This window comes from Lepisma saccharinum, chromosome 18, assembly GCF_977018435.1.
Source record: "Lepisma saccharinum chromosome 18, izLepSacc3.1, whole genome shotgun sequence".
NCBI classification, from domain to species: domain Eukaryota; kingdom Metazoa; phylum Arthropoda; class Insecta; order Zygentoma; family Lepismatidae; genus Lepisma; species Lepisma saccharinum.
Window position 1 is genome coordinate 3,379,491 of NC_139246.1, and position 20,720 is coordinate 3,400,210.

General features: G+C 43.0%; 1 protein-coding gene across 1 annotated transcript in view; it reads left to right on the forward strand.

Moving 5' to 3' along the window:
• Positions 1–19,403: 19,403 nt before the first annotated feature.
• Positions 19,404–20,720, forward strand: part of LOC146002691 (uncharacterized) — a 143,384-nt gene continuing 142,067 nt past the window's right edge. Inside the window, exon 1 of the mRNA XM_083140649.1 lies at positions 19,404–19,696. The gene's annotated coding sequence lies outside the window, so the exon portion shown is untranslated. The remainder of the gene's footprint in view (positions 19,697–20,720) is intronic.

Sequence of the window (20,720 nt, forward strand, 5' to 3'; positions counted from 1 at the left end):
TACACAGTAAAAATTGTTTGTCATATTTGTTTTAGCCTAATTTTGCTGAGTTGGCACCACTCGTACTCTCAATGCCAGACTAGTACGTAGAAGAGTGGTGGGGGAGGATGACGAAATAGGAACTGCTGCGCAGCGATCTGCGCATATCGGGACTTAACTTGTCAGGCTTTATAGCTGTGGCACTGCGCTTGGCAGCCATATTCCAACTTTAATTTGCAGAGACAACGTTTTCTGAAAAGACGTTGTAAAACTCAGTGATACTTCGACATTTTATAGATAACACTTCATGTAGAAAAATTGTAAATGAAGAAATCGCATGTCTCATTTTTAATATGAGTAGTAAATAGGAGGAAATCATTGTAATGTGTGGTTGGCGCCTGCCTTCTGCTTCTGCGCTGTGCGCCCCAGAGCGCGGTGGATGACACCTGGCGGCAAAAGTGACAACCATACTGCAAGGGTACATGTAGATTCTGACGACTTCGACGGCACACGAAAGAAACGGGAGAGAACGGGACGGAGCGCTTGCCAGTCCGGACATTAGATGTGCGTGTTGGGCCGCAAGCTCGAGTGCAGAGCTACGGGTAGACACACCAACCTACTGCACTTGCTTTCGAAGAGTTGAACTTAGTGTGTGTTGTTCCCCTTCGTGGAGGTTTAATAGAAATATGAATCCTGTTTATGATTTAGTGCGGGTTTAGTTAGAACCCCAATTTTATCGTTGGAAAGACGAAGATAAGAAGAATGCTTTACATTTTTCTCCCCTAGTAGCCCTAACTTCAGAGCCACCAACCGCCACTAAATATTGGCGAGGAGTATATTGTAACATTCTTCCATGGGCGGAGTTTGAGCTTTTGCTTTGGGGGGACCAGACTCTGGGAGAAGCATATGATATTATTTGATTTGATTTGGTGTTTTAAGTCCACTTTGTGCACAGTAAGGCTAATCGGGACTGGACCTACAGTTTAAAGTGGGATATATAAACTAGGGGATATTCAATAACTAGGGGTGTGCGGGACAGAATTTTTTTGTGGGGACGGGAAATTTTTTAATCCCGACCTTCGGGACGGGAAATGTTCGAAATTTCCCGAAGCTCAGAAAATCTCAAATTCTACACGTTATTTTCAACTAAAGTGATTGTTTTTGCATTTCTGGAATAAAAACAAACAATTTGCTATCAGTTCCAGACACTTGCAATGCAGAAAACGTCGAGAATTAACAACTTTTCAAAATGACCATTCGGTATTTCCAGACTTTTCGGGATCCGCACACCCTTATCAATAACCCTCAGGTATTGAATATCCCCTAGTTTATAAGGGGTCCGGAGGCCTTCCCCCGGAAATAAAAAAAAAATCAACTTAAAAGCACTGAGTTTTATGCCTTTTAGATTTGAAAATGTTAAATTTCCTCGCTTAAGTAAACAAATATTAATTAATATATTGGTTGTCAGTTTTAAGAGAAGCTGTTACGGGCTAATTTAATAACTAACTAATTAACTCAACTGAACTAACTCAACTGAGCTTAGCAACGCAACAACGAAGAATCGCTCGCCTCACCTGCTGGGCGAATTAAACATTACATGAATTATAATACGGTCAGGATAAGTGCCTAACAGTCGGAGTTACCGAGAATAAACCTAGGAGGATTTGATTTTAAATACCTGAAATGACGTTACGTAATACTACGGTGTTTCTGAATATACACATATATTAAAGCACAGACAAATACACAGTACATCTTGCCCTCTTTCACTCGATCTCACATTCATACTCTCATTCCATGGCATATGGCGACAATATGACAATTACAAAGGTTAGATTAATTACTACTTTGACCATACTCTTGCTATGTCTTGGCTACATTGCCTTTTACAATTTATCGTGTAGGATTTTAATTATAAAGTGAATAATTGTTCCTTGTGCGAACCCCTTCTATCTTTTCTGAAGGTATAAATATATTTCAATGAACTATTGTTTGCTGTTAACATAAACTCTCATCTTTAACATTGATTACTCCGCCGGAATACCGATGTCTAGGGATGCCATAGCACTGATTTAAGTTATGCAATGATTTGATTTACGCAGATTCGCGGTAGATAGGCGTCATCTCTCTCACACACGCACATGGTTGGATCTTACCTTCGCTGCATTCCCTCTGACCTGGGTTGGGTGAAAGTGGTCCCACAGTTCTGGAAGACGTCCGCACTCCAGTGCTGCACTTCACGGTTATCCTGGTTGGCGAAAGTGGATCAGTCGGCAGCTCCATCTGACATCATCGGATCCTGGCTTCACTCGTTCACTTCGCAGGGACGTCCAGGACGGTACACGTACACTGTCGACTCCATACGACAACTTGCGCAATAATAGGTCAGTTCTTCGCGGTCACTCGTAAGTACAGATACGTGGCTTGGGGGATTAGACGAACATACGCGATGAGCCATTCGCGGTTTCACATGGATATCAAATGTTATTAACTTTTACTACTTAGGACGTTGTTTCGGACGATTGACACAGGTGGACGTGTCTGGCGTTATTCTCACATACCCACACGTATGTGCACGGATGCGTAGACGGCGAAGGAGAAAACGACCCCCTGGTTCTCCTCTGCTCTACTCCATGGTTCTAAAACACGCACTCGAGAGTAGGTGGAACCGCCGATCCTAGAACTACCCTTTGACCTACTTTCTCGCCTTAATGGATTTCTCGCGTAAGGCACGAGCAGTGTTGCCAACTCCTCACTCGAAAAATCACCAAGGTTTTTGTTTTACGCACTAAACTAACCTACAATGAGAGAAAAAAATGGAGAGAGAAAAGCTCTGGCATCACTTTTTAAGCTATTTTTTATGCTAACTCGTTTTTTGACCCACATTTGAAATGACTTACGATATTTTCCTATAAGGCTGCCTCTCTTTTACTGTAAGCCCCCCCCCCTTTCCCCCAGTGTAATCTGCCACGACCTGCTAATAGGCTTTTGCTCTCAGCGTAATCCGTTTTATGCACTAAACTAACCTACAATGAGAGAAAATTAGACAGAAGAAGAAGAAAAGCTCTGGCATTAGTTTTTTAAGCTATTTTTTACCTTCGGCAAATCTTGCTTTTAGGCCATCTCGTTTTTTGAGCTACATTTGAAATGACTTACGATATTTTCCTATAAGGCTGCCCTTCTTTTACTGTAAGCCCCCCCCCCCTTTCCCCCAGTGTAATCTGCCACGACCTGCTAATAGGCTTTTGCTCTCAGCGTAATCCGTTTTATGCACTAAACTAACCTACAATGAGAGAAAATTAGACAGAAGAAGAAGAAAAGCTCTGGCATTAGTTTTTTAAGCTATTTTTTACCTTCGGCAAATCTTGCTTTTAGGCCATCTCGTTTTTTGAGCTACATTTGAAATGACTTACGATATTTTCCTATAAGGCTGCCCTCTTTTTTACTGTAAGGCCTCCCCCCCCTCTCTCCTCTTTTTTTTTTTTTTTTAGTGTAATCTACCACGACCTGCTAATAGGCTTTTGCTCTCAACGCAATCTGTTTTACGCACTAAACTAACCTACAATGAGAGAAAATTAGACAGAAGAAGAAAAGCTCTGGCATCAGTTTTTTTAAGCTATTTTTTACCTTCTGCAAATCTTGCTCTTATGCTACCTCGCCTTTTGATCTTTATTTGAAATGACTTGCGACATTAAACAAAAATATGTTCACTCGAATATGGAGTAGGTTACGAGAATGAGCAGGAAATTGCATTGTGTTGGTTTCGAAATACCGTTCTTTTATCTCTATTGAAATTCTAAAGCTTTTTATTACATTGAAATACCTGTAATGTGAAAGGGGATTTCGCGTGCTATGAATATTGACGCAATAAGGCAAATTCAACAATAGGTAGGCCTTGGGATGACGGAAGTATATATAGTAATGTCAGTTAGCAGCATAGATGCCAGTGATGCAAGTCCTCTTATCTCTAATGAAATTCTAAAGCTTTTTATTACATTGAAATACCTGCAATGCGAAAGGGGATTTCGCGTGCTATGAATATTGACGCAATAACGCAAATTCAACAATAGGTAGGCCTTGGGATGACGGAAATATATATAGCGACGTGAGTTAGCAGTATAGATACCAGTGATGCAATGCGATGCATTATTCAAAATGACGTGGTTGAAATGTGGGGGAAGAATCTTCTAGAGCGGATTGTGTCGGATTTCTATTGGTCCACGTTGCGTTGGCTAATATTTCACTTTTGACCTTATTAGAAAACCGTATAAAACTTAAAGCACTGGTGTAGAAAGTTCTGTTTTTATTTTAAACGATAGTGAAAAGCATTTCTGCAGTATTTTCCAAAGGTAAGTAACTTTGTTTCTTAGCTTGCATGAGTTAGCTTTGATTTATAAGTGTGGCTTTGTTTTTGTGAGTTGATTTTTGAAACTGGACCTACAGTTTCAAGAACCACTTGTACCTCCACCGGGTATCGAACTCTTGATTACAAGACAACGACGTTATCGCTGCGCCATCGCAAAGACTAGTGGAAGTACTGATTGATTTGATGTTTTAAGTCCACTTTATGCACAGTAAGACGAATCGGGGGTGGACCTACAGTTTCAAGAACTACTTGTGGGGGTATCGAAGCCTTGATTACAAGGCAACGACGCTACCGCTGCGCCATCGCAAAGTCTAGTAAAAGTACATAGTTATTCGAATCTTATTTATTTAAAATATTTAGTTTTTATGCACGCTTATTGATATTAAACCTCAAATTAAATAAAATCTGACAACTATATCCAATTATACTTATGGCTACAGAACGAGCATTCGCAAAAAAGTGGCTTGAGTTTTTTTTTACCACGTAAACAAAATGGCCGACATGCCAAATATGAACAGGCTATATAGATTTGAGAGAGAGATGGATAGGAAAAAAATTAATTAAAATTTAATTTTATGATTGCAACACACGGAACTTAATGATTGATTTATTGATTTAGTTTATTTTACTTCGCGTTTTGTATTTTTTGGCTAATTTGCGAAGATAGGGGATGAGTGATGAAATGGATGAATAGATATTCACAAACAACCAAGCCCGACCGGGATTTGAACCCGGGGGCTCTTGGCGTTGCAGTGCGATGTGCTAACCAGTCGGCCACAGGGTCGGGGCAAACACGGACATACATAAAAATTAAATGTTTGGTGCTGATCACATCACACATTACCAACTATGTATTGGACTTCCCATATGCACAGATATGAATTTATTTTTTGCTTGTTGTAGTGCAAATATGTCGTCTGGGGCCTCCTCCATGGTGCGGTGGTAGGTAGGTTTGTATTCAAGGGTTCGATACTCGCTGGAGGTACAAGTGGTTTGGATAACACTTTAAAACTCTGTGGGTCTAGTCCCGATTAGTCTTACTGCACATAAAGTGGACTTAAAAAAAATACCAACTTAAATGTTGTCCGGTTCGGGTGACCTAGACCTACAGTCTAAAATATTATGGTATTATTATTTCTGCAATTATTTGCAATCTTGGGCAGAGAGAGAGGAGGAGGAGAAAAAATAATATTTTGTTTCAATATCGAGCTTATATTTAAATTTATACATGTGCGCATGCGCGCAGGGGGGTAAATTTTATTTTTTGATCGGGTGGGTTGTAAGGTGAGTGAGTGAACATGTAGAAAAAGTAGTGGTATATTAATTGATTTATTGATTTAGTTTATTTTAATTTGCGTTTTGCACTTTTTGGCTAATTTGCGAAGATTGGGGGTGAGTGATGAAATGGATGAATAGATATTCACAAACAACCATGCTCGACCGGGATTCGAACCCGGGGGACTCTTGGCATCGCAGCGCGATGTGCTAACCACTCGGTCACAGGGGTTGGGCAAGTACTGGTATATACATAGATCAAAGTTACATGGTTCTAGACCCCATAGGAGCCGAGAAAATCAACGTCTTGGAAAACGTCTTAAGACAAATATCTTAATCTTTAAGAAAGTCGACTTCCGGTCTGTCAAGATGTTACTTCCGGTCTGTCAAGAAAATTTTCTTAAGACAATTATCTTAAGACGTTTTCTAAGACATTGATTTTCTCGGCTCCTAATTGAGCTAGGATGATGATTGTGGGTTTGTTGGATAGGTTTTGATGATAACTACTCAACTACAAGCAAGCCCCCCCTTAATTTGTTTAAGAAATTCGATTTGATCCTAAAAAACACTCTGCATCCTATTGGAGTGCTTTGGATGCGTTTTTAGATTAAAAATTTTGTAATTGGGGGAATGTAGAAAAGCTATTCTTGCTCGATGAAGGCAATATTTTTTAAAACTGCTCTGTGACCCTCTCGTTCTTCACGTCGTAGGCGAAGGACTTCTCTGCAATCAGGATGACACTGCATAGGGTATCCTCGGGCAAGGCATCGTGGAACTCGCAGACGACCTTGATGTTGGTGCGATCGTTGACCACAACATTCTTTCTCTTAGATGTGTTGATGACGAACATCGGCCTGCGGATTTTGAATTCGCTGGGGGTGTAGTACATGTCCACGCTTCCCTCGGTCACGCGTTTGTAAGCCGAGAACGCTTCGTAAAGTTTGAGGTAATCATCTTTGGTTATGTCCAGGTTGTAATTTTCGCGCGGGAACACTTCGTTGCGTCCATTCTTGAGATAAACGTTCTTGATCTTGCAGTCGTCGAATTTACTGGAATCTTTTTCCTGATTGTTATTGCGCCCGGTCTGAAAGAGCACTACGACGAAATCTGGCATGTCGAACTGTATGTTGTTGAACTGAGTCGTCACGTCGAATTCCATGTGACTTCCCGACGCCATCTTCTGCACGCACTGGTAACCGTGAAAGTGAATCGGCACCTGCGGACTTTTCAAGATCTCTGCTTTGTACTTGAGGGCGTAGTTTGTTTCGTATTCCACGATCGGTATTCTCAATTCCATGCTCCGGATGACGCACTTGGCTGCTTCGGGTAAAGTGTTGGCTATCGGCGTGGTGCCGTCCGGACCCAAAGTAGCGTATCGCATCAGTGCGTCGTTGTCGTTGGCCGCTCTTCGAAACGTGACGCGCAGTCCCCCCTTCCACATGATCTCCTTGTAGTCCGAGAAGAAACCCGGCAGCAGACGCATGGGAAAGAGCACCGTGTGACTTCTCGTCGATATTTTGGTCCCGGCTTCGAATCCTCCGGCTTGATAGTACGCTGCGTCCGTTTTGGATAATTTCAACGTTCCCACTGCCGTCGACGTGATGCCTGGATAATCTATTCTGTCGATGACGGTGTTGTGTTTCCTCACCTCCACCTGCGAGAACAGGTGAGGCACGAAGTTGTCCACGAGTATCAAGTTTGCTGCTGCGGGAAACGCGTCTCCGCTTTCTTTCTTCACCACGTCGAATTGAAGGTAGAGGTCCGCTCTGTGAGGATGAACGAACCCATCCCCTACGTCCACGTCGTATTCGATCTCCCTGTTCGCTTCGTTGAGATTGGCGAACGTGCGACGGTTGGGAGGGAAAGATTGCAATTCGTAACTTTCGATTTGCTCCATTTTTTTTTTTCACTATGTGTGTTATTTATTATACGTTGATCTCCACGATGGCCGTCGTAGTGGCACCTGCGAAATCTACCACGTCTCCTTTCTCGTTCGTCACCACCAACTCTATGTCGTCTATGCGGTTGCGACATACTGGAAAATAGATCGGTGAAGAGGGCGTGTAGATGATCGGTTCCATGAACTCGGAACTTGGTTTGAACGTGGCTATGATTCCCGTCTGCTTGTGACTTCCTAACAATCCGTCCGAAGATTTCGTGATCATGCCTTCCGCCACGTTACAGTGTACGTTCAGAGTCTCGATGGCTAGAAATTTTGGAATATTGACTGCCACGTGCTTGATGCCGGCTTCGAGTTTGGTGTCATTCTCGAAACCTAAAAGTTCTCCCATGGTGCCCAGGTCCACGGTCTCCGTCGCGGATAGGATTTCCACTCTGTGCGTGACCGAATTTTGAGAAAGGTATGTGCCTTTGGGTAATTGAGCTTGCAAAGTGGAAAGATTGTATTGGCCTGGCGTGACGACGATGTGTTCGCTTCCGACGCTAATTTTGTTGTTGTGATGCGTAACATTGGGTATGAGGTACATACTGTAGAATGCACGCAGAGCCACGGATTTAGGATAGACGATGTCGTCGTGCAACGTGAGTTTCAAGATCGAAGATTCGCTCGTGAGATGGAACACGCCCATCCTAGTGATGCTGTTTGAGGTTCCACAATGCTTTCTGAAAATCCTCGATCGTAGGGTTATTTATTTTAGAGAGAAACGCGAGCATGGAGAGGCAGAGATGACCGCAGTTCACGTCTCCGAAATTTTGAATGCGTTCGTCGTTGTAGTATATGGAGGTTTTGTTCGTTTTCAGATAATGAATTAAATTTGTAGGTGGAACACCTCCGAAAGAATCGAAAACGAATGCTTTATCATTGTCGTTTTTGTGGTAACATATCCAATGCGTGCCTGGATTTTCTTGACCGTCCAAGTTGACTACTCCGCATTCTCTTTTTTTGACGGTTGAAGGTAACGAGTCGGACATGAAAACTCCTCTGAAGTGTTTGATTCGTAACGGTTCGATCAGAGATTCAATGTCTCGGTTGGTGAGTGCTTCTGTTTCTTTTTTTAAAACTTTTTCATCACCCCCTTTCCTCCTTTCTTCTCCATGGCCAGATTGTGACGTTTCTGTTCTTCCAATTCCGCCTTGTTCTTCTTCGAGTCGATGACGGTTTTCGCGATGGCGGCGCTTCCGCCGGCCAAACTTCCAACGGCCCCCAATGCTGCCAGAATGGCCGGGATGCTGAATATGAAACCTCCGATCTTTTGCTGTTTCCGCGAACGCTGCAATCTTTTCAATTGAGGTGTGCTGAGCAGCAATTTCATTCCGTGTCCTTTCGACAAGCAAGAACGTTTCTTCTCGCGTTGTTTCTTGGTGAGTAACCCATCGAGGGTACCTAGATTTTTTAGATTCGAATATGGTATCTGGTACACGACACCCTTGGGCTTCATGTTGATGCTCTGTGCGTTATTTTCACGGTATGTTATTTATATATATATTCTGAGATTTTTTCTTGTGTAGTTTTTTACGGTATGTTATTTATATATTTTCAAGGCCTCGCAGTCGTTACACAAATTCTATTACGTGCTTCGTTTTCTTGCCAAGAAGTTCCTTTGTCCCCTTGTACACGATTCGAGTTTTGTTCTCGATTAAAATAGATAGCTTCTCGTCGGATAACATGTTAGCGTATCGATCTGGTAAAAATAGACTGTATTGTGCGTTGAGCAACAGACGTACCTTGGGACCATACTGGGTAGAAACGATTGAACCGGAAGTTATCGTGTAAGGTTTGTCGACTTCCAATTCCTGAATTTTTACATACTCGACTGACAAATTTAGCATTTGTTTTAATGCTTGGAGATCACTTATTTTTTCGGTCGTCATATCAAAAAAAATTTCAAAGTGTTAGAGAGAAATTTAATTGTTTTTCACGATGTGTGTTATTTATATATACCGAAGATTATTTTTTTTCACGATGTGTGTTATTTATATATCAAGTTTTTTTTTTTGACGCGTATATATATTATTATTTTTTTAACAGAGGAAGAAAGTCCGTGCTTCGGAAAACGCGAGGATGTGCGTAGTGATATCTTCCTTCTCCTGCATAGACTTGTACCAATCATCAGTATACTGTCTTCTTCCCTGCATCGCCTCGTACAGTTCGTCCGACCTATCGTTTAATTTTTCCCCTGCAGCCGAAAGCAGAATGTTGAGATCACCGCACCTCAGGCCGCTGATCTCGCGAAGATGGTCCTTGAGAACCATTTCACAAGGGATGCGAAATTCCGGCATTGTTTTTGCCATGATTACAAGTTTATTAACATCTCCGTTAACTACCTTTTTGAATATTTTAGATAGTAGCTCGGGTGGCAAATCGGTTATGCAAGCCATGTTGTTTTTTTTACTGTATGTTATTTATATACCCCACCCCAATTTTTGTTTCGTGTTCATGGCGATGGTGGTACCCAGTGCGGCGACCCGTTCACCCAACGATGCGTCTCTACTCACGAACCTTTCGAAAGCTGCGTGCTCTAACTTTCTGTCTGCTTCGTGACGTGCATCCAGATCCGTCTGCGTGGCGTTGTAGGCGATGTCGTGATCTTTGCATGCCGCGTCCAACGGATTCACACCCTTGTCTCCTCTCTCCAATCTTTTCTCGAGTTTGGTACCCGGTCCGCAGTACTGGTAGCCAGGTAGATGCATCTCGAAAGGTAACTTGTTGATGATGTCGTTCACGAGTCCCTTTCCTTCGGCCACGTTCCAAAATTTCGGAGGCAGCGTGTTGATGATTTTGATCAGGTAACCTATGCCCTTGTCGTCGTTCACGATGAAGTTGGAAAGTTTCGTGCTGATCATGTCCACGATGCCAACCTTCTCGTTGTAGAAATTACGGTTGCCTGCATTCTCTTCGCCGGCTATCACCAACAATCGGTCCACGAGCTTCCTCACGTCGTCCACCCAAACGAATTCTTTGGGTAACGTGTTGTAGCGTTTGACGCCGCTGCCTGTTTTGACCTGGTTCCAAATCGGTTTGATGAGATTCCTGTACTTCTCGCCGCTGCTCGATTTCACCCTATTCTGCGAGGCGTCGTTGTTCTGGTACAAGGCATCCGTCATGATCAGAATTTCCTTGTAACTTTGGTAATCTTCGTCGGTGTAATCTTTCGGCTGCTTTTTGGCGACGAGTTCCCACAGTCCCACCGTACCCGGATACCTGTTCCAACTATCCTTGTCGCCTAAATTGACTTTAATGTCGTTGCCTTCGAAGGTCACCTTCGATTTCCCAATCTTCCACACCACACCGCCGCCTTCGCTGGTTTCCATGCTGGGATACAATCCGAACACTTCATCCTTGTCGAATTTCCCCGTGCTCAGGTAGTCTCGTGCCAAAGGTCCCAACTCGATTTTATCCGAAGACGACGACGTGCTACCAATGGCTCGACGTCGTGCCGGTGCATCCTTCAGTTCGAACGGTGTCGAAGGAATGCTCGAAATGGGCGTGGGTACGGCGTAACTTTTAGCTGCGAGCGGTACGAGTTCATTAATCAAATTTTTATTTTGTTCCGTGACACTTTTAATTTCTTTACCTAGACTGCTGATGGCATCGATCACGGGTTGATCCTGACGTTTCTTCTCTTCGTAGAATCCGCGATTCTCGGATTTCCAACCTTTGAAGCGTTTCGCGAGGTAATCGCGAAGCTTGAGATTTTCGTCTTCGATTTTTCGTTTCGTCATGATGTTATTTATACACGTCGTTTCTCACAACGTTGCAACGTTTAGAAAGTTGTTGATTTTGTTTCTGTATTTTCCATCGTTGGGTTTTCTCGTCATGTCGATCGTAGCGAATCCGAAATCGTCACCGTTCCAGCAAGTAGAGCAGCGTTCCGAAAATTGATTGTAGTTCATGTCTCCGCCTACGTAGTCATCGTACGCGTGCTTGAGGTTGGTGTGATCTTGACGAAACAAACATATGAAATTAGCGTTGTCGCGCACTAACTGTTTTGGAATTTTGGAAAACGTTTGAGCTAGGTAGAAGCAATCCATTCCTTTGTGACGACCTTGCGTGAAAAAGTTGCGAATTTCATTTTGATTTTCCAGGATGGCGTCGTCGAACACCACGACTGAATTTTCACGACAATCGTCGAGTGGTTTTATTTCCGAGGCGAACGTTGCAATGTCCAGACCATCGTACAGCTTCATCAGTTGCTGGTATTTGGATTGCTCCAAACTTTTCGAGAACACGTACAGGTGCCTGTTCTTCCAATTTAACCAATTCGGTGCGAGGAGAAAATTGTCCACGAGCAGTGTCGTTTTCCCACACCCCGAAGGACCTACGATCAGACAGCGGATGCTGTCGGGGAGCAACTCGCCGTTCTTTTTTTTTCTCGTTTAACTTTCCGGATCCGGTAGACGCTTCACCACGTTCCACGTACTCACAAGATCACTTCGTTCGCGTCGATCCAACTCTTTTCCGGAAGTCCCAGCCATTTGACAAACAGTTTGTCACCTTTCCTACGCAATACTTTCTCGATGAGGTACGTGTTGGGGTGTTTCGTTTTAGAGAGTTCCTCTTCGTAAAATCTTCCTTTCAAAATCTCACCGCTACTATCTTTTATTATATACGTGTGTCGGTTTCCGGGTAGAACTCGAACCACGGTAAAGAGTTCCGTGCTCCAATTTTTTGTGAACCCCTTCTCGAAGGTGCGTTTGAATTTGCTGATCCTCACCCGGTCTCCAATTTTGAATTTAGCTTTCTTTGTCGTGGGTGTGTACTTTGGACAGTAAACGGTAGAAATTAAACGCTGCTCGTCAGACTTGGTAACGTCGGCTGGCTTCATGCCTATCGTTCTGTGCCGTGTGTGATTATAGGTGTCGACGAGTTCCGGCAGGATGTCGACCCATTTGTAATTCCCCCGAAGCGTGAATCGTTTCCACATGTGTGTTTTCAAGGTTCGATTGAATCTTTCCACGATGCTGGCTTTGATGTGACTGAAGGTCGAATAATGTCGAATCTTGTGTTTTTGAATAAACTTTTGGAATACGGCGTTGTAAAATTCTTTACCGTTGTCCGTTTGCAGAAACCGTGGTCGTCTGCCACCGCTTTCGCAAAAAATTAATTTGAACGCTTCCGTGACGCACGTCCCCGTTTTCGCCTTCAAAGGTAGAGCCCATGCGAATTTCGAAAACGTGTCTATGACGGTGAGAAGGTACTTGTTGCCCTTGTTCAATTTATGTACGTTTTTCAAATTGCCGCTACTCATCTCCACGAGGTCGCTTTGCCAGAGGTCGTCGATGGCCTTGGTTACCACAGCCAAACGTTCGTAGTTGCGGCGTGCAGGTTTATGCAATTCTTCGACGATGGCTTGCCTAGACATTTTTTCTTAGAGATTACGTTTCAAGAGAAGCACGAGCGTGATGGGATTCAAAGAGGGTGGCACTTCGCTCGTGTTTTGAATGATCAGCTTATCGCCGGCACTCACGTCGAAAACGGTGAGATCTTCGTCTTCGTGTATTTCATATATGTTGCGCGTTTCGTTCCAACGTGCCAGAGGAATGTTTCCTGCTTTCTGGACACCACGATTCGATATCAAAGTCATGGTGGGAACGCTAGCTTTTCTGCCGTGAGACCAGTACGAAAATTCGTTTATCTGAATCGTGCCATCGAGGAGAAACTTGTAGTACGGATGATAAGGATGCAACATGTACAGTTTGTTACCTTCAACGAATGTGGAGATTCTCTGTTGATTGGGTACGCTGTTGATTTCGATGGCTTGCAGAGAATGCAGTTTAGCGAATTTAGTGTCGACGCCGAGCAGATTACTGTGAACTTGTCCGAGTTTATTTTCGATGGGGAGCAAATGCTCGACTATGGTATCCGTTACGGTAGAAAACGACGGTTTGATTTTCACTTCCACGTTCAACTGCTTGTAGTTTTCGTTGAGTTCTTGCAACTTGGCACCGAAAGAGGCCAGCGTCGATTCCTGCGTGGATTCCAGCACTCCGACTTGATCTCTGATGTTGACGACGATGTTCTGAAGGTTCTCGACTTGATTCAATTTCGAGCTCTTCTCGGTAAGATCGTTCACGATGCTTCGCATCTCTGTAAACTGTGTGTGAAGATCGACGACGCTCTGCGAAGTGGGCAGCGTCGACACCAGCGAACTAATTTCGTCTCGAATCTGTTCCACGTTCGCCGTTTCCGTTTCTAGTCGTTTCAGCATTCGAGATATGTTTCTTTTCAAAGCGTGCAATTCTTTGGAGGTGGGGAGATTGGCCACTTTACTCTCGAGATCGCTCAACGAACTTTTGATGTCGCTCGATTCGGATAGTGCTGTCACCGCCGTTTTCAATTTTTCCAAATCTTCGCTCGAAGGCACGCTCGTCCGTAACGATTCCAAGTCACCCTGTATGTTGTCCAGTACGTGATGAAAATGAGCGAGATTCGTTTCGACGTTCAAATTTTCTAAATATTCGATCTTCTGCTGAACCGTGCTCAACGTGTCTTGAATGCTCGTCAACGCTCTTGCTTCGGCGTGAATATTTTTAATTTCTTCGTTGATCAATTCCAAGGACGCCTGAAGCGTAGCGATGGTGGTTTGAATGTGTTCGAAATCTTGATAGGCCTCCAATTGAATTTTTATGTTCGCGACGCTTTTACCGATGACCTGCAGTTCGTCCGACGATGGTAGGTTCGTCATGGTATCTTCCAAAGTCTGCAACTTGGATTTAATTTCTTCCAACGTGCTGGTGAATTCTTCTTGTAATTTGGAAACAACGACATGCAAGCGTTCTGCGTCTATATCGTTCACGACGGTTTGAAGTTCAGAGAAATTCTTTTCTATTGCGGAAGTTCGTTCTTCGATTTCGAGTTTCAATTTTTCCAAATCTTCATTTTTCGATTGAAATTGCTGTAATTTGGCCAAATCATTTTGAAGCGAATCCACGCTCAACTGTATATTTTGAACGTTGTCGTAAGAAGGTACGTCGACATAATTTTTTATCAGCGTCTTCAGTTCGGAATCGATTTTCAGAATGGGATCGAGACATTGCGTTTGGAGCGTAGCGATTTCCGACTCTAAACTTTTGTTTAAGGTTTCCTGCAAAGCGATCAAATCGGTCCTCAACTTCTTAACTCGAATGTCCAACATGAGAATCTCTTCTGCGTGGTCTACACGCTTGGTGTTGCCGAAAATGTCGTTAGGCATTTTTGGTTAACGGTTATTTATAATAGGATAGACGATTCGTAATTCTACGAAGAGAGGAATAAGTTTGTCGTAATCTCCTAGGAGTTGAACGTAAAGATAATCTCCTGCAGACACATCGTACGTAATGTTAGAAAGCATCTTGTCGTGCTTGATTCGAAAAATGTTCTTGCCGGTAGATATTTTGATTTCGCCTGCGTTTTCCGGATTCACGGTGATTTGAAGTTTCCCGTCGATCGGAATTTCGTAAAAATGTAAATTGTTATTAAAAACATAAAACATCTTGCCCACATCATCATCCAATTTCGTCCAAATACTGTTGAGATGAACAATCAGTAGACCATTGAGTTTAGTTAATACGGAAGGTAGAAATTCATGATCTGTCGTCGTGCGGTGTACAGCCTCCATGTTGGTTTGTTTTCGAAAACCAAAGAGATTCATGCTGGTTATTTAAGAAAAAAATTAAGAACATATCTAATATAAACAACACCACAAATAGTAACTTCATCTGTGGTAGATCATTTATGGTTTTGGGGTCTAATATAAATAACACCACAAATAGTAACTTCATCCACGGTAGATTATTTATGCTTGGGGGTCTAATATAAATAATTACTACAAATAGTAACTTCATCTATGGTAGATTATTTATGGGTTTCGGGGTCTAATATAAATAACACCACAAAAAAAATGTGTGCAATTTAGTAACTTCATTTTTTTTCTTAGCAAAAAAATGGAGAAGAAGCAAGCGAAACGTGCATGCGACCAATGTGGGATATATATATTCATCTCTCACTTGAGTAGACATCGGAAGAATGTACATGGGGAAGGATCAAGTAAGAGAAAGCTCGATGTTGACGATCAAGCGCCACGAAAGAAGCAGAAGAGTACCGGCAAAAGTATTCGAAATATTTTAACCGAGGAGACTTTCCGATCTGAAGAAACAACTGATCTAAACAACTTTTTTCGCTCGGTCAAAAACAAGTTAATTTCATCTATCACCGAAGCTTTGTTGCAATGCTCGTTGAAAATCCACCTCATCGTTTCCGTCATGTATGAAAACGTAAAAAAAGAGCGAGAAACTTTCCATCATTACACTGGTGTAAAGAGCCTCCACGCCGCCGACGTCGATGAGGTGGATGCCATTTGCAACCAGATGTTTGACGCTTTGTTGAACAAGCACGAGACTTTCGAACAACGCGGATCGGGTTGGACACTTTGCGGTTCGCCTCACACTTTAACTTTGAAGGTGGTACGATACAACCCGATGGGAGCATCCAGCTACATCGATTTGCCTCGGGAAATAGCCGCTAAGAAAGCCATCATCAACATTCAAAATGAGGATAACAGATGCTTTTTGTGGTGCATCATTGCCGATCATCACCCAGCCGATAATAACAAACATCGTTTATACCACTACAACAAGCCAGAATATCTCTCAGAATTTGAAAAACCTATGGCTGGCATTAATTACCCTGTAAATCTACGAGACATTAGTAAATTTGAGACACAGTACAAGACAGATAAAAACGAAAGTATAGCAGTACACATCTTCGGATTAGACAAAAACAACACCATCTACGTTCTCAGACACAGCAACATTAAAAGTAATCGCGTCATCAGATTACTCCTGATCGAAGATGATGATAATTATCATTACTGTCTAATCCAGAATCTTCCAAAATTAATAGGAAGTCAAATTACCACACATCAACATAAAATTCAAGTATGCGACAGATGCCTGAGTATATTCTACGGTCAAGGGAAAAAAATGCTGATGAAGAACTCCGAGATCATCATGAAATGTGCAGTAAACATCCGGCTACGGCTATCAAAATGCCTTCTCGAGACATGACATTTTCCAACTACAAGGCATTACTCTGGCATCCCGTGGTGATATGCGCCGACTTTGAAAGTTTCCAACTTCCACTCGCCACATGCGAACCGAATCCCAGCATATCGAGCACCACCGAAATTCTACATCACGAAGCCTGCGCTTTTGGATTGATGGTCAACAACACAGACAATCTTATTTTACATCGTGGCAATGATGCTCCACAAATATTCGTTCAAACCTTGAAACGGATGGCCATACAATTCGCTCCTCTACTAAGAGAAGACAAAGCAATGGAGCCTCTTACCCAGGAAGAGAAGGAAGCATACGACCTTGCCTCTCAGTGTGGTGTGTGCGAAAGTAACTTCACCCTCGAAAATGTCAAAGTTCGCCACCATAACCATCACACGGGAAAATATGTGGCCCCCCTGTGTAACAACTGTAATCTACAAATCAAGAAACCGAATTTTATTCCAGTATTCATTCACAATTTGGAGGGCTACGACGCCAAAATCTTCATAAAGGAGATGGGATGCGACGCTCAACCCATTAGCGTCATAGCTCGCACCAATGAGAAATTCATTTCATTCAGCAAGAAGGTGGATGTTGGAAATGGCAATCACGTAGAAATTCGCTTCTTGGACTCCTACAACTTTCTGTCTTCGAGTTTGGCGACACTCGCGTCTCAACTCACCGACGATGATTTGATCGCCACCAGGAAATGTTTCGGCGACCAACATTTAGCACTGTTGAGACGCAAGGGTGTTTACCCGTACGAATACATGACGGATGCTTCCAAATTCTCAGAAACGTCGTTACCACCGAGAGAAGCATTCTACAGTCGTCTTAGCGACACCCGTTGCAGCGAAGAGGACTACCATCATGCTCAGCTCGTGTGGTCTACATTCTCTTGTCAAACCATGGCCGACTATCACGATGTGTATCTGAAACTGGATGTTACGCTATTGAGCGACCGTTTTCATCTCCATCGCTCGAGAGGAATGGCAGCATATGGTTTGGACCCCGCTTTCAGCTACACCACACCGGGTTATTCTTGGCAGGCAATGTTAAAATCCACGAAGGTGAAGATAGAACTCATCAAGGACGTCAATCAACTTTTGTTTGTCGAAGAGGCAAAACGCGGTGGAATCGTCCAGTGCCCCCTTCGATACGTCAAAGCCAACAATTCATATGTTGCCGATTTCGATGCAGAGAAACCGACAAACTTCTTGGCATACTGGGACATGAACAACCTGTATGGTTATGCCATGTCCGAGACTCTGCCCATCGGAGAATACGAATGGATGAGCAAGCAGGAACTTCAAGATTGTTTGGAATGGGGCGAAGATCATGAAAATGGATGTTTCCTGAAAGTAGATTTGGAATATCCTGCATCGCTTCATCGAGAACACCATGGATTTGCGATGGCACCTGTGATGGAATCGACTCCGGAGAAGAAGCTGATGCTCACCTTCAAGAGCAAAGAGAATTACGTGGTGCATTATCGTCTCCTACAATTCTACCTCCAGCATGGATTGGTTTTGAAGCGCGTGCACTCGGGATTGAAGTTTAGACAGACCAGGTGGCTAGCACCCTATATCGACGGCAACACTCAACGTCGAGCATCAGCTTCTTCTTCCGCAGACAAAGACCTATACAAATTAATGAACAACAGCATCTACGGCAAGAGCATGGAAGATGCGAGGAAAAGAAGAAATATCAACTTGGTCTCCGACCCGAAGAAAATAAACAAGCTCGTCGCTCAGCCCACGTACAAGAACTTCACGATACTGAGCGACACGTTGGTATTGATCGAACGTGCTCTCAGAAACATAACATTTGACAAACCAATCGCCGTGGGAGTCGCGATCCTCGAGTTGTCGAAGCTGGCCATGTACAAGTTTCACTACGACATCATGAAACCACGCTATGGAAAGGCGATCGAGGTGGCGTACACCGACACGGACAGCTTCGTGTACAACATCCACACCGATGATCTATACGAAGATCTAAAAAGCATGAGCCACCATTTCGACTTCTCGAACTATCCCAAAGATCACGCTCTCTTCGACGACAGCCAGAAAATGACGATCGGGAAGATGAAGGATGAAGTCAACGGCCGCATCATCGCAGAGTTTGCTGGTCTTCGAGCGAAAATGTACGCCATCAAAATTCAGGATGAGACCGAAATAAAAAAGGCAAAGGGGGTGGGGCGTTCGAGCACAAACAAACTGACCGTAGAAGATTACAAGTCGTGCTTGTTCGACAAAAAAATCAAACGCATGACCGAACATCGGATCACGAGTACCATCGACCAGTTGCATACATCCGCAATCAACAAAGTGGCGCTTGATCCCGACGACACCAAATTGAGGTTGCTGGACTGCAACATCCACACCCGAGAATGGGGATGCCATGACGAGGAAGAAACCTGCTCGCACCATTAGACTTCTGCATCAAAAAAGTACGTATTATTTCTTGCACCACTTTTTTTTTTTTAAAAAAACCCAATTATTCACACATATTTTTGCATTCGCATTTTTTATATCTTTCTATTATTTTTTTAAAAAAACAATCATTCACACTAATTTTTGCATTCACACTTTTTTTTTATATTTTTCTATCATATTATGTACACTATTTTGAGGATATTTTTTTATTTCTTTCAGATGCTGCACCCCCTACGGAAACTTTTTTAGTTCTTACACATTCTATTCTTAACCAAAAATTTTTTCTTCTCTTCAATCATAAAACACACACATTACACACGGAGGTCCTCTGTAGGGAGTCATGGGGGGGTTTAAAAAAAAGAACCCATGAAACTCTACAAAGGCATGGCTTTGTTAGCCGTGGCCAGTAGAACTGTGTTGGGCACCACGCACCCCTGGCGGGATATTTTCTTTTTTTTGGGGGCCAGGGATTTCCTTAACAAAAAATAAAAATTTTGATTATCACACATACACATTGTAGAAGATCACACCTGAGAGTTTTAATAACAAAACATTGTGGCAGATTACGCTGAGAGTGCAAGGTGGTGGTAGATTACACTGAGGGGTCTTACAGTAAGAGGAGACGGCCTTATAGGAAAATATCGTAAGTCATTTCAAATATAGGTCGAAAAGCGGGGTAGCATAAGAGCAAAATTTGCAGAAGGTAAAAGATAGCTTAAAAAACTGATGCCAGAGCTTTTCTTCTTCTGTCTAATTTTCTCTCATTGTAGGTTAGTTTAGCCCGTAAAACGGATTACGCTGAGAGCAAAAGCCTATTAGCAGGTCGTAGTAGATTACACTGAGGGGGGCCTTACACTAAGAGAGGCAGCCTTATAGCTAAGTCATTTCAAATGAAGATCAAAAGGCGAGGTAGCATAAGAGCAAGATTTGCAGAAGGTAAAAAATAGCTTAAAAAAACTGATGCCAGAGCTTTTCTTCTTCTGTCTAATTTTCTCTCATTGTAGGTTAGTTTAGTGCGTAAAACAGATTGCGTTGAGAGCAAAAGCCTATTAGCAGGTCGTGGTAGATTACACTAAAAAAGAGGGGGGGAAGGGGAGAGAGGGGGGGAGGCCTTACAGTAAAAGGGGGGCAGCCTTATAGGAAAATATCGTAAGTCATTTCAAATGTAGCTCAAAAAACGAGATGGCCTAAAAGCAAAATTTGCCGAAGGTAAAAAATAGCTTAAAAAACTAATGCCAGAGCTTTTCTTCTTCCTCTGTCTAATTTTCTCTCATTGTAGGTTAGTTTAGTGCATAAAACGGATTACGCTGAGAGCAAAAGCCTATTAGCAGGTCGTGGCAGATTACACTGGGGGAAAGGGGGGGGGCTTACAGTAAAAAAGAGGCAGCCTTATAGGAAAATATCGTAAGTCATTTCAAATGTGGGTCAAAAAACGAGTTAGCATAAAAAATAGCTTAAAAAGTGATGCCAGAGCTTTTTTCTCTCCATTTTTTCTCTCATTGTAGGTTAGTTTAGTGCGTAAAACAAAAACCTTGGTGATTTTTCGAGTGAGGAGTTGGCAACACTGCTCGTGCCTTACGCGATAAATCCATTAAGGCGAGAAAGTAGGTCAAAGGGTAGTTCTAGGATCGGCGGTTCCACCTACTCTCGAGGAAAGACAAATCCAG